Consider the following 12900-nt stretch of genomic DNA (forward strand, 5'->3'; position numbering starts at 1 on the left):
TCAATGGCAGAGGCTGAGGAAGTTACCATTGTATGACTTGCCACCTGTGGCACTCCAGCTGCTGTGGAACTACACATCCCAGCATGCCCTGCCAAAGCTTTGCTGTTAGGGAATGCTAAGCATATCTGTATCCACAGCACCACATTGGCAGTGGTAAGCTTTTACAGTTGTTTAGCTACATGGCATGCTACTTAATTAAATCAAAATTTAAATGAAATACTGTCTAAGGGCCACGGTGTGAGGTTGTTTTAAACATGTCAGGGCTGATTCTGAGTTGGGAGCAAAGCAAAAAAAGTAACTTTGCACCTGAAGCATGTCTTGGTAGCCATTAAAATTGGAGATGGCTGGGCTTGTTGGGATCCGTAGTTTACCAGTACTAACCACCCCCCCCCCATATTTTCTAATATTAACATGATTATTTAGTGTTCATTCTAGCACCCTGTACCTGTCACAACCGGTGCAGTTCATCTTTCCTGCCTTGGGCGTAGCTCTCTGCTCTGGTGTTTTTAGCATATTCTGGTCTTTATGTCAGCAGTTTGTTGCAGCTGAGTGTGCTAAAAGCACCAGAGCAGAGAGTGACACCCCAGGCAGGAAAGAGGAAATGTACGGGTTGTGACAGGTGCAGGGTACTCTAATAAACACTATTATTAACTCAACACCCACCGCCCAGGGATGCTGGGAATAGAGCACTAGTGCTATCAGCACGGAGCTGGCTTCTCACACTTTGCCTGTACTCCCTGAACATCCAGGAGACTCCGGAATCTCGAGTGGCTCTCCTCAATGCTTGGGAGAATAGGTAAGTCTTCCGAAGGCCTGTTGCTGCCGCCCGCTGCCACCTACTTCCCAAGTAAAGTGGGCGGTCCGGGCAGCTTGATGACATGCGTCGTACCGATTCACATAATCAGTCTAGTCTTGCCTTTTTAAATTATTGGCACTTTATATCTGCAGTCGAGATCGTCAGAATCGTGCTGCTTCTCAAAACTCGGATCCGTATACACACACATACACCCCCATGGAAAACTGCAGTCACTGCTGAAAAGTGGGATGGGTACGGGATGCCGGAGCTTGGGATCCCAGTGGTCAGAATCCCGACAGGCAGGGCCTATTTATAATGGGTGCAGGGTGTACGGTGTAGGGGGGAGGCCGCACACCCTGCACTCATACTTTTTTTTTTCATACTTACCTCTCTGATGTCCCACGGAGTAGCGCTGCTGAAAACGCCTGGAATCTTGCCGTCGTGGCCATAATCCCCACGTTTTGTGCATGCGCAGTAGAAAATCACCGTGAAAATGGTGCCCGGAGTCTACTGCTGCTGTGAGTTCACTGACAGCAGCCGAGGCGAGTGGAGGGGGCCCCTCCTCTCTTAATATTCCCCTGCCGACAGGGTTAGGGTACCGACACCTGTTGGTCGGTATCATAACCCTCCCTCCCCTAGTGCCTGAACCTATCCACCCCCCATAGTGCCTAAACCTGACCCTCCCCCTAGTGCCTAATCCTAACGCTAACCCACCCCCTAACCCCGCTACTTACCTTCGGGATGCCGGCGCCAGCATTCCTACCGCTGGAATTCCTGCGGTCGGGATATTGACCACATCCCCAGAAAAGCCTTTATATATAACGCAATGTAATTAGGGGGTCATTCAGACCCGCTTGCGAGCGCCCTGCTGCGCTCCCCCACTGCGAGCGTTCCCCCACTGCGCATGCGCACGACAGAGGGAGCTCCGTCGTGCGCATGCGCGAGACCCGGCGAGTGACGGGCTCTCCATCGCGCCGGATCTCGCACCAAAGGGGGCGTGCTGTCGATGTTGATTGACAGCACGCCCCCTTTGGTGGGCGTGCCGGGGGCGTGCCTGCCAGACAGAGGCGTTCCCATGGGAACGCCTACCGTCTGAAGCCGGCCCCACTGACATCACTAGTGATGTCAGTGGGAGTGATTTTGGCTCTGATAGAGCCAAAATCACTCCAGGGCTTGCGGCAGCGAGACCCTATCGCAGGGTCTCCGTCGCAAGCCCGATGGTTGCGATGGTCATGGACGCTCGCATATGCTGTGGGTGGTCACCCACAGCTATGCAAGCGGCCAGGAGGCCGCTCCATTTTCATGGAGGAGGGCCCTGATTCAGAGCAAGTGCTCTGGTCAGAGCGTTCGGCTCTGAATCAGGCCCTTAGTGTGCAGGGCTTTAGCCAACTTGCAAGTCCTAGAAATATTTATTGAAGGCAGAAACCGAAGGAATATTTTTGATTGAAATATTGTATCTATACAAAATCCTTGGACCACCTGGACTTGTAACAAATCAGTGCTATAGTTGTACTGCCTTCACTTGCTCAGACATTGCAGTAACACACTCTGGGCCTGATTCAGAGCCACTCGCGAGCGCACAGCGCTCACAAGCAGCTCGATGTTACCCCACTGCGCATGCGTCCCTTAGGAACGCCTGGCATTTGTGGGAGGCCCTACTGACATGCTCTATTATAGCAGGAAGTCCACTCAGCCTTGCGGTAGCCGAGACCCTACCACAGGGTCTCGTCGTATGGCCAATGGACGCGATTATCGCGACGGCCTCCTGCCCGCTCAGACAAGCTGTGGGAGGTCTCCCACAGCTTTGCAAGTGGCCAGACAAAAAAAAAAAAAAACGCCCACAGACCCTGCGAGCTGCCTGCGGCAGCGAGCAGGTCTGAATCAGGGCCTCTATCTTACCAAAGAAATGTTATATATATATATATATATATATATATATATATATATATATATATATATATATATATGAAATAGGTTTATATTTAAAAATATCTAATATATGCCCAGACTATTTCAACCTAGTTTTTAATTCACATCGCAGTCTAAAAATACAGCAACACTCAAACATGTAGAAAAACACTGCTGTGAATGAGGAACAGGGACAAGGAAGTGAAAGCAGATCTGGCTATAGCAATTTCTGCCTCTCTCAGTCTGTGCGCTCTTTGTTAATGAGCAGATGCGTCGGCTGTAAGGTACTGTCCCTGCATTCTGTGTGCTCCCCTCCTCCAGCTGCCCAGGACTCTCCTCCCATTACTTGCTATGCTTCCTCTTTCATACACGGAGGAAAGTTACACCAGACATTAACAGGTACCTCATAACTTTCTTAAATGTGAGTAGTGTCTAGCAATGGTGTGAGTTACAGGTTTGGGGAGTAGAGTCCTGGGTTGAATGGACAACAGGAGTGTGTTTGGAACCTCTTTTACATTAGATCAGGACTTGCAGTTTGTCTCACTGCAAGTCCTCACTCTGTGATATGCATGTATGACAGGCTGTTATATGAATTTGTGTATGCCAGTGGTTCCCAAACTGTGCACCGTGGCACCCTGGGGTGCCTCGGGATACTTGCAGGGGTGCCACAGGTTGGTGGTCCAGCACCAAATCAAATTATTTATGGTCAATGTAATGTAAATATGTGGCAAACAGAAGTGCAGACCTGTCCACCACCACATCACTGACCCTAAGGACCCTATACTTCACTTTACTTTTTTTCTGAATCTCTCAATAACAAACCTAAACTTAGGGGTGCCGTGAAAACAATGCTGATACTCTTGGGTGCCGTGATTCCAAAAAGTTTGGCAACCACTGGTGTATGCTATACTTTTAAATTCAGGATAATGTCCTATCAGTGTTACAATAATAATGTCTCTAATTCTATTGGGTGATTTCAGTTCAGCGCAAGTTTGTCAGGCTCCTGGGATGAGTCCCAGGAGCTATTTAATTGCCTGCGCTGTAATCCCACTACTAAGGGATTTCTGCTTCCACCAGGTGACTGCAGTCCTAAACCAAGTGCGACGTCCTGGAGCAGAGCATTTTATACCTGGTGGAAGGGGTCACGGTGGATGGTCTGCACTTGTTGCTAATTAATGGCAACGCCATCACCAATTGCAGTGGTTCTCAACGTCCGTTCCCATGTTTTCAAGATTTCTATCTAAGGAATCCGGTTGAATATTACTGACCCAGGAAAATAGAATAAATTCACCTGTGCATGATTAGGAAAATCCAGAAAACATGACCTGTTGGGGTACTTCGAGATTGGAGTTGAGAACCACTGACCTGACCTATTTTTCTGCAGCTACTGAAATTAAACATTTATCATTATTTATTATTATTATTTATTAACAGTTTCTTATATAGCTCAGCAAATTCCGTTGTGCTTTACAATTGGAATCAACATTAACATTTTACTGGGTTGTAAAAGACATACATACATACATACATAAAAGACATACATAAGGGTAAGAGGGCCCTGCTCGCAAGCTTACAATCTATAGGGTAATAGGTGCTTATATTGCAAATTGGTCCAGCCCAATTGCAGGTGTTCTTGGTGGGCTGTATAATCCAATCACACTGGAAAGTTGGCCTAGGGTTAGGAGGATGTTAAATTGAAGAAAGAAAAGATGTGGTAGGTGTTTACTATAAGAAGAGCGTTAGATAGGGAGCTATAAATGTTAGGTGGTCGGTCCTGGAATCTGATAAGCTTGTCTGAAGAGGTGAGTTTTCAGAGAATGCTTGAATGTTTGGAAACTAGTGGAAAGTCTTATTGTGCGTGGGACGGCACTCCACAGGGCAGGCGCAGCCCGAAAAAAGGCCTGTAACCGTGCATGGGAACAAGTAATGCGCGGGGATGAGAGACGTAGATCTTGTGCAGAGCGGAGATGTCTGGTTGGAAGATATTTTGAGATAAATGAAGAGATGTATGTTGGTGTGGTTTGGTTATTAGCTTTTTGTGTGAGTGTAAGTATTTTAAATTGAATATGGTAGAAGACCGGCAGCCAATGAAGGGACTGACAGAGTGGATCAGCAGACACTGAACGTTTGGTGGGAAAGATCAACCTCGCAGCTGCATTCAAAATGGATTGTAGTGGAGAGAGCCTGTTTTTGGGAAGACCAATAAGGAGACTATTGCAATAGTCAATGCGGGAAATAATGAGTGCGTGTATTACAGGGTTGCCTACCCTCCCGATTTGGGCGGGAACCTCCCGATAAACGGGTGCAGCTCCCGCCCCCCCGGAAAGGCAGGCAAGCCTGCCGCCGATCCCCCGACCACCCCCCCCCACCCCCATTACCGATTCGCGTCATTTTGGCCCCGCCCCCTGCTTCGCAATGCCTGTTTTTTTCGGCATTGTGTAGCGGGGGCGGGGCTAAAATGACGTGATTGCGTGGCCCCGCCCCGTCACGCCCGCAAACCGACCTCAGCTCATCTGGACCCACCCCCTTTTGCCAGCCACGCCCCCTGTTCTGCCGATCTGGCTGCTCCTTCCCTCCCTCCCGGAAGAGCAGCCAGATAGTCGGCAAGTATGGTGTATTAGAGTTTTTGCAGTGTCTTGCGTAAGATATGGTCGAAATTTTGGCTATGTTTTTTAGATGTATTTAACAGGATTTAGAGACAGATTGAATGTGGGGAAAAAAGGACAGTTCAGAGTCAAGGATGACACCTAGGCAGCGAGCTTGTGAGGTGGGGTTGATTGTCGAGTTGTCAACAGTAATAGAGATATCAGGTTGGTAACTATTGGCCGGTGGAAATATAATTCTGTTTTGGATATATTAAGTTTGAGGTGGCGAGATGACATCCAAGATGAAATGGCAGAGAGACATTCAGTGACACGGACCAGCACAGATGGTGACAAATATGGGGAGGATAGGTAAATTTGAGTATCGTCCGCGTACAGATGATACTGAAAACTAAAAGAGCTGATTAGTTTGCCAAGAGAGGTGGTATATATTGAGAAAAGCAGAGGACCTAACACTGAGCCTTGTGGTACTCCAACTAATAGAGGTAGCGAAGTGGAGGTAGAATCAGAAAAGCGAACAGTGAAAGAGCGATTAGACAGGTAGGATGAGAACCAAGAAAGGGCTGTGTCTTGAAGACCTAGGGATTGTAGTGTTTGTATGAGAAGAGAGTGGTCAACAGTGTCAAAGGCAGAAGAGAGATCTAGAAGAATTAGAAGTGAATAATGGCCTTTAGCCTTGGCAGTGACCAGATCATTTACTACCTTAGTCAGTGCCGTCTCAGTGGAGTGTTGGGAACGAAAGCCAGACTGAAGTGGGTCCAATAAGTTGTGGGTGTTAAGAAAGTGTGTGAGGCGAGTGTAGGCAAGTCTCTCCAGTAGCTTGGAGGGGCAAGGTAGCTGGGAGATAGGGTCAGAATTTATTTTTTTCAAAATGGGAGTGATCACTGCATGCTTGAACAGTGATGGAAAGATACCAGTAGAGAAAGAGAGATTACAGATTTTAGTTAAGTGTGGAATGAGCACAGGAGACAGAGCTTTACTGATTTGTGAAGGTATAGGATCAAGAGGATAGGTAGTAGAGTAGGAGGATGAGAAGAGTGTAGATACTGCATCTTCTTCATTAGTGGGGTCAAATGATGTGAACATGCCACTGGGTTCAGGTAGGGAATTGAACAAGACCCTGGCTGAGGAAGTGATTACCATTTCATTTCGGATATTATCAATCTTGTTCTTGAAATAGGAAGCAAGATCTTGTGCACTGATAGTAGCAGGTGGGTTGGGTGACGGAGGGGTAAGAAGTGATTTAAATGTATTAAAAAGTCGCTTGGGGTTAGAGGCTTGGGCAGAGATAACAGATTGGAAATATGTCTGTTTGGCATTATCCAGTGCATTACAATAAGAGTGGTAGATTGTCTTATATGTGAGGAAGTCACTTGGAGTATGAGACTTTCGCCACTGATGTTCTACTTTACTTGAGAGTTTTTGTAGGTGTCTTGTGAATTTGGAATGCCACGGTTGACGTCTAAGTCTATGCAGAATGTGATGGGTAGCTGGAGCTACTTCATCAAGGGCTAGTTCTAGGGTCTGGTTCAAATATGACAGGAGAAGTGAAATCAGAAATAGGTAAGAGCGATTGTTGCAGAGAGGTGGATAGTTGTTCAAAATTAATAGCATTAATATCTCTGCGGGTTTGAGGAGGTTTGGTTGATTTGCTTGGCATCATAGAACTAGAGGATAGTTCCCTAACTACTGGTTACCTCTATACCTGTACTAATCAATGATAATTAGGAAACTCAGGGGGCGATTCAGACCCGGACGCTAAGCTGTGATCGCTTGCATCCAAAAAGGGCCAGGTATGCAAATTCCACGATCGCACTGTCTGGTGTAAGGACGCCCTCTATGTCTTACAGAGCGACGGCAGAGTGAGCGCACGCCGGTATAAAGACTCCCACTTTTCTTACTTAGCATACGTCATCTCCAGGAAGTGTATGATTAATCAGTAACATCGAGAGCAATCGGAGCTGCAGGCAGCCCTTGAGGTAGACTCTACCGCACCGCAAGTACTGCGATCACTGCAGGCTGAAATACAACCAAGTGACGTGTACAATGATGCATCCATGCTAATTATGCACACTCATAAAACGTTGTTTTGACACTCAGACACGCCTGCGTTCGCAGCACCACTCCCCCGTTCACAAGCACCTTTCCCTGTTACCACCCACAAACAGCACTATCTGTCACTCAAACTAGCGCTCAGTCTTTGTGCTATGAGTGCACGATTCCCGATCGCACTGACTGGCTTGCGCACACGCATTGCGATGCATGCGCAGACGTCCGACAATCGCCCATAGCGAGCGAACGCGGCTTAGCGAGCGGGTCTGAATCAGGCCCTCAGTCTTAACTAAAATTCCTTATTGATCTTACACCAAATCAAAATACTACCTCAAAGAAGCAACAAGGATACTTAGCGATGAAAACACATACAGGAAATTAAAACAGGATCCCACTACAAAATTTACTTAAAAAGGGACTTACTGAAGGGATACTCACGAAACCAGAACATGAATTCATAAACATAAAAAATCTGGTAATTCCTGTATTCTACTTCTTACCCAAAATTCATAAACATCTAAAACAACTGCCAGGTAGGCCTATCGTATCCGGAATTAAATCACTCACCTCCAACCTCTCGCAATATTTTGACACATACCTGCAACCATACGTAAAGACACAAAGGGCATACCTCCACGACACAACAGACATACTTAACAGATTAAAAAACAGAATGGAAAGTGAATTATTGGCTAGTTACTTGCGATGTGGCATCACTGTACTCCATTATAGACCATGAACAGGGTATATAGAGCACAAGACACTATCTCACTTTGGATCCAGAAATGGAAGAAAATCAAATAGACTTCATCATTGAAAGAATACGATTAATTTTAACACATAATTACCTGTGGTTCAATGACTATTTGTACATACAAACTAAGGGGACCGCTATGGGAATGAGGTTCGCGCCGAGCTTCGCAAATCTCTTTAAGAGCTATTGGAAGGACAAGTACATCAGGACCCAATCGAAGCTTGATGTGAACCTCGTCACATGGACAAGATACAGATGATGTATTCTTCATTTGGGACGGAGACCTCACTTCACTCACACAATTTATTACATACATCAATGGAAATCAAAACAACCTTGTGTTCACAACCACTTATAGCAAATCCCTAGTGGAGTTTTTAGACTTAAACATCTTCATCGAGAATAATAAATTCCAGACAAATACTTTTCGAAAAACAGTCGATGTAAACAGTATGATCTTAGCCTCGAGTGAACACCACCCCAACTGGTTGAACAGCATACCAATTGGGCATTTCAAGAGGCTAAGACGTAACTATTCTAAGTTAACAGACTATGACGAACAGAGCACGGCACTTAAATTCGCAATTTTTGGAGAAGAAATATGACAAAGGCCTACTGCAACAAGCATACGAAGAGGTGAGAGAACAAAACAGAGAACCACTTCTAGAATACAAACCTAAGGCAGAACAAAATAAACAAAACTAAGTCCTTTTCATTACACAGTATAACAGACAAGCGAGACAAATCAAACTTGTTGAATAAACACTGGCACATAATACTCCAGGACGAGACTTTGGGAGACATCCTGCCACCTATACCAAAGATAGTGTTTCGCAAAGCACCAGACATGAGAAGCAAATTAGTCAAAAATCACATCCCACCCACCAAGACTGTCCAAACGACACTAAAACCAAAGTCAACCACAGGGGGTGCTATTACTGTGGCACATGCATAGCATGCAGAACAACCAAACAAAGAAGCACAGTACCTGTACATACAATAACATCCACAAGCAGCGGAAAGAAATTGAAAATACAGGGATTATTATCATGTCACACAAATGGTATAATATACATCTTACAATGCTAATGTCCCAAATAGTACATTGGAAGAACAATACGACCTCTAAAACAGAGATTGATCGAACACATAAGAAACATCACCGAAGGCTGCGAGGAACATCCACTCTCAAAACACTACAAATAAAAACACAACTGCGATCCAAGAACACTGATTTTTGTAGATCTGAAAGAAGTACACAAAACTGGAGGGGGGGAGACCACATTCTACAGATAAACAGGAAAGAGTTGAAACACATGATTACTATGGAAACCCTTCTGCCGCAAGGACTGAATATAGACAATGCCATCAAATCTATAATATAGCAGTAGAACATCAAGCCCCCCCCAAAAAAAAGATAGAAAACAAACTAGATAACGCGGCCGAATCACGCTACACATGCCACTGCAGACATGGTGACGACATGTACGACCTCTCCCCCCCCCCCCTTTTTTTACTTTCTTTCCCTTTAACCAATAACCACCAGCAACACTACAGAAGAGCGAAGAAGTAAATTATTACCAACTCTGAAGTATATAGAATGCAGATTGACAGATATCTGCATATGTGGCATAGATCACAGTCATTATTGAGAATAGTCATACAAGTATGCACTCACATGTGGATGTACATCCTTATATGCAAGAAATGTGGTACATGTTTATATACATATTTCCACTAACCAGGTCGCACAACTGTCATGGTCTGACACATCTGCTATACAGAGCATGCCACTACTAAGATGGTAGCTTAACCCTTATTTCTATAGGACATAGTATTTTTACCTAATGAATAAACACATATCATTTGATTAACATATTATACGCACTATCTAGGAATATGTCCCATAAAACTAATAGGTAAATGCAGCCGAGAACAACCATACTATCAAATATGCCTCCACCAAGATGACTGATTGACCCCTGTTTCTCCGGTACACAGAACATCGCAATTCTTTAATCCAATGATTAACAGGCAGCGTTTGATTGACACACCATATGCAGCAATCAGGAGCAAGCTCCATAGGACCAATAGGAAAGAAGGAAAGCATACCAGATACTACATCGTCTTCAACATATCCCCAGACGAAGGCTGAGAAGCCGAAACGCATTGGGACATATCTCCCATACTCTTACCCCACACAAAGTAAGCTCAGCAAATAGACACCGCTAGCCAGCACCCACGGTAACATGAACGAGACCCGGAAGTGACCAGGAGGGAGACTGGCCACATACAGCGCTCAGGCCGGAGGAAGAAGACTCGCAACGGACTCCACACAGGGGCCGAAGTGAGCTACCACATCCAGAGCCAGGCACCTGCTCAGACGGACACTCCACGGAGAACCAAGACAAGGCGAACCGGAGGAAGCGTCCCTTTGTGGAGATGATAGCCGTATGAGCCACACGAACACGATCAACCTCCGGGTCCGCACTATTAGCAGTCAGCCAGTCAGGACGAAGAAGTGCACCTACATCATCAAGGGAAGCGGGACACCGCTCTCCAACGATAACTGAAGGTACCATTGCTAACAGGGCAAACACTGTCAAATAAGGAACAGACACTAACACCCATTAAGGTGTTGAAGAGATTACTCAATTGCCCTCAAAAAGTGACAGTGAATAGTATTGAATAGTAATGCGATATCAGAAGCTGCAGAACATTGGAACCACTATTCCATAGTATCATATATACTGTGTAGACGAGCACTTGAGAACACATTATATATGAGCTAAAACTGCCCATAGAGGTACAATACTATTTCGATTTGGTGTAATACAGACAGATCAATAAAGAATTTTAGTTAAGTCTAAGTTCCATAGTTATCATTGATTAGCACAGGTATAGAGGTAACCAGTAGTTGGGGAACTATCCCCTAGTTCTATGATAAATACAGATCCATGAAGGGGAGAGCGCAGTCAGCAACCAACTTGTTTTTTTCACATATATACTTCCAGGTTAGGGCGACCTGTATCTCACTGCAGCACCCCCTCAAACCACTAGTGAAAATCCGGTGCGCAGGGCTAACTACCTATTGTCTTACTGAAATTAAACAACCCACTGGAACTAGGGTTACCACCTTTTAATTTTGAGATCCCCAGACAGGGGGGCATGAGCATTTTATTACTATGATTTCTGCCCCCACGTATCACTAAATATCATATGCCATTTGATCCACATGCATCTTAAATGCCTTAGAGCCTCCTCATGGCCCCTTAAATGCCTCAGAGCCCCTTCATGTGCCTTTCTATGCCTGATGGCTGCTATTGCTCCCCATTGGCTTTACACCGCATATGGTCTAGTAGGGACTGGCCACATCAGAATAAACCATCCACAAGGCCACAATCTTCCTGAATCTCTATGTGGCCTACAAACTCAATTTAAGAGCTGGAAATAACCTGCAACTGTGAAGAAGTTCAAAGTGATGGATGGATTAAGCAGCTTCCAGATTTTTATTTCTTATTCCATATATGATTTTATTTAAACATTTTAACAGTGACCATACCATATATTTTGCCTGATTTAATTTAAAATTAAACAGTCTCTCTGACTTCTTCAAAAGAAAAATATTTTTTAATTGTTTACATAAATATTGGACTAATAAAATAAAAATAAGGTGAAAATTACACCCAGGAGCTCATCTTCCACTTACCCCGAGCTGTCTCCTGCATCTCCAACCAGATTAACTTGTCTGCTCATCTCTGCTGTTGCTCACCCACAAAGGTGGTCTCCTCCTACCCTATCTCTGCAATCCCCACAACAGCTCCCAGAGTGTGCAGAATACGTCGGACACTCAGGTGATGTGGCTGCGATGCTCATCGTAGTAACTGCTGATGTGTGGCTAGATAGGAGGTGCTTTCTCTAGCTGTGCCACAGGGCTGCTGATGGGAGAGTGAGGATCCAACAGCATGAGGTGGGCTTTAGGGCTGGTGGGAGGCGGGCGCAATGACTGAGTCTATAGTGTTGCTGGCACTATAACCCCCCCGTCTCCGTTCTGTGACACTTTCAAACACTGCCTGTCCATGATTAAAAGCCCCCGGACTCCGTACAGATATTATTTTTTCCGGACTGTCTGAAGGAATTCCGGACGGGTGGTAACCCTAGTTGAAACTATATATCAGTGTGGCTAATTGTAGTAGTTGTGGTGTTTTGTAAGGTTATGCTTATGACAGATGACAGTTTATCACCCAGATATCTCTGCAATGTGTATATTTCCAGTCTGGCCTATCAGCGGTGTGGAGATTAGATTTATTAGGACAGAAGTTGCATGGCTCTTATCATAAGCCCGTCCCCACACCTGATACTGATATTTACATTGATCAGCCAGTGTAAAGCGCTGATGAGGAGCAAGCACTGCACTCCGAGCCAAGCAGGTCTGACACTGTTCCAAATTAACAGAATATCTTTCACTGGTCCCGATTTTGGTAAGGCTGTCCCTAAATCACCTAACCACCAAGACAGCGGGAATTGTCAAAGTGGGAGCAGTCCTGCTTGAATGTGGTGATGGTTGTACATGTTCAGGTCATGGTTTTAGGATAGGGGGCGCTGATCTTGTCCTGATTGCAAATTTTTGGGACTAAATATACTATACAATTTAAAGGTTGTTAGAAACAAACCGAAGTGCACAAGTTTGAAGGTAATAAGCTTGTACAAGGTATAATTGTCAAAATAAATTTTATTTTTTTTATTGTTTTGTTTAAGATATATATATATATACATTTTAGCTCAAC

At 45.0% G+C, this 12900-nt stretch overlaps 1 protein-coding gene across 2 annotated transcripts in view; it reads left to right on the forward strand.

Moving 5' to 3' along the window:
* UNC93B1 (unc-93B1 regulator of TLR signaling) overlaps positions 1-12900 on the forward strand; it is a 70548-nt gene that overhangs the window by 645 nt on the left and 57003 nt on the right. Inside the window, exon 1 of one of the 2 annotated variants that reach the window (XM_088447062.1) lies at positions 3079-3103. The exons of the other annotated variant lie outside the window; for it this stretch is intronic. The gene's annotated coding sequence lies outside the window, so the exon portion shown is untranslated. Of the gene's footprint in view, positions 1-3078; positions 3104-12900 lie in introns of those variants that run through there. 2 annotated transcript variants of the gene reach the window in all.

This window comes from Taudactylus pleione, unplaced genomic scaffold, assembly GCF_031769625.1.
Source record: "Taudactylus pleione unplaced genomic scaffold, aTauple2 ptg000414l, whole genome shotgun sequence".
Lineage (NCBI taxonomy): Eukaryota > Metazoa > Chordata > Amphibia > Anura > Myobatrachidae > Taudactylus > Taudactylus pleione.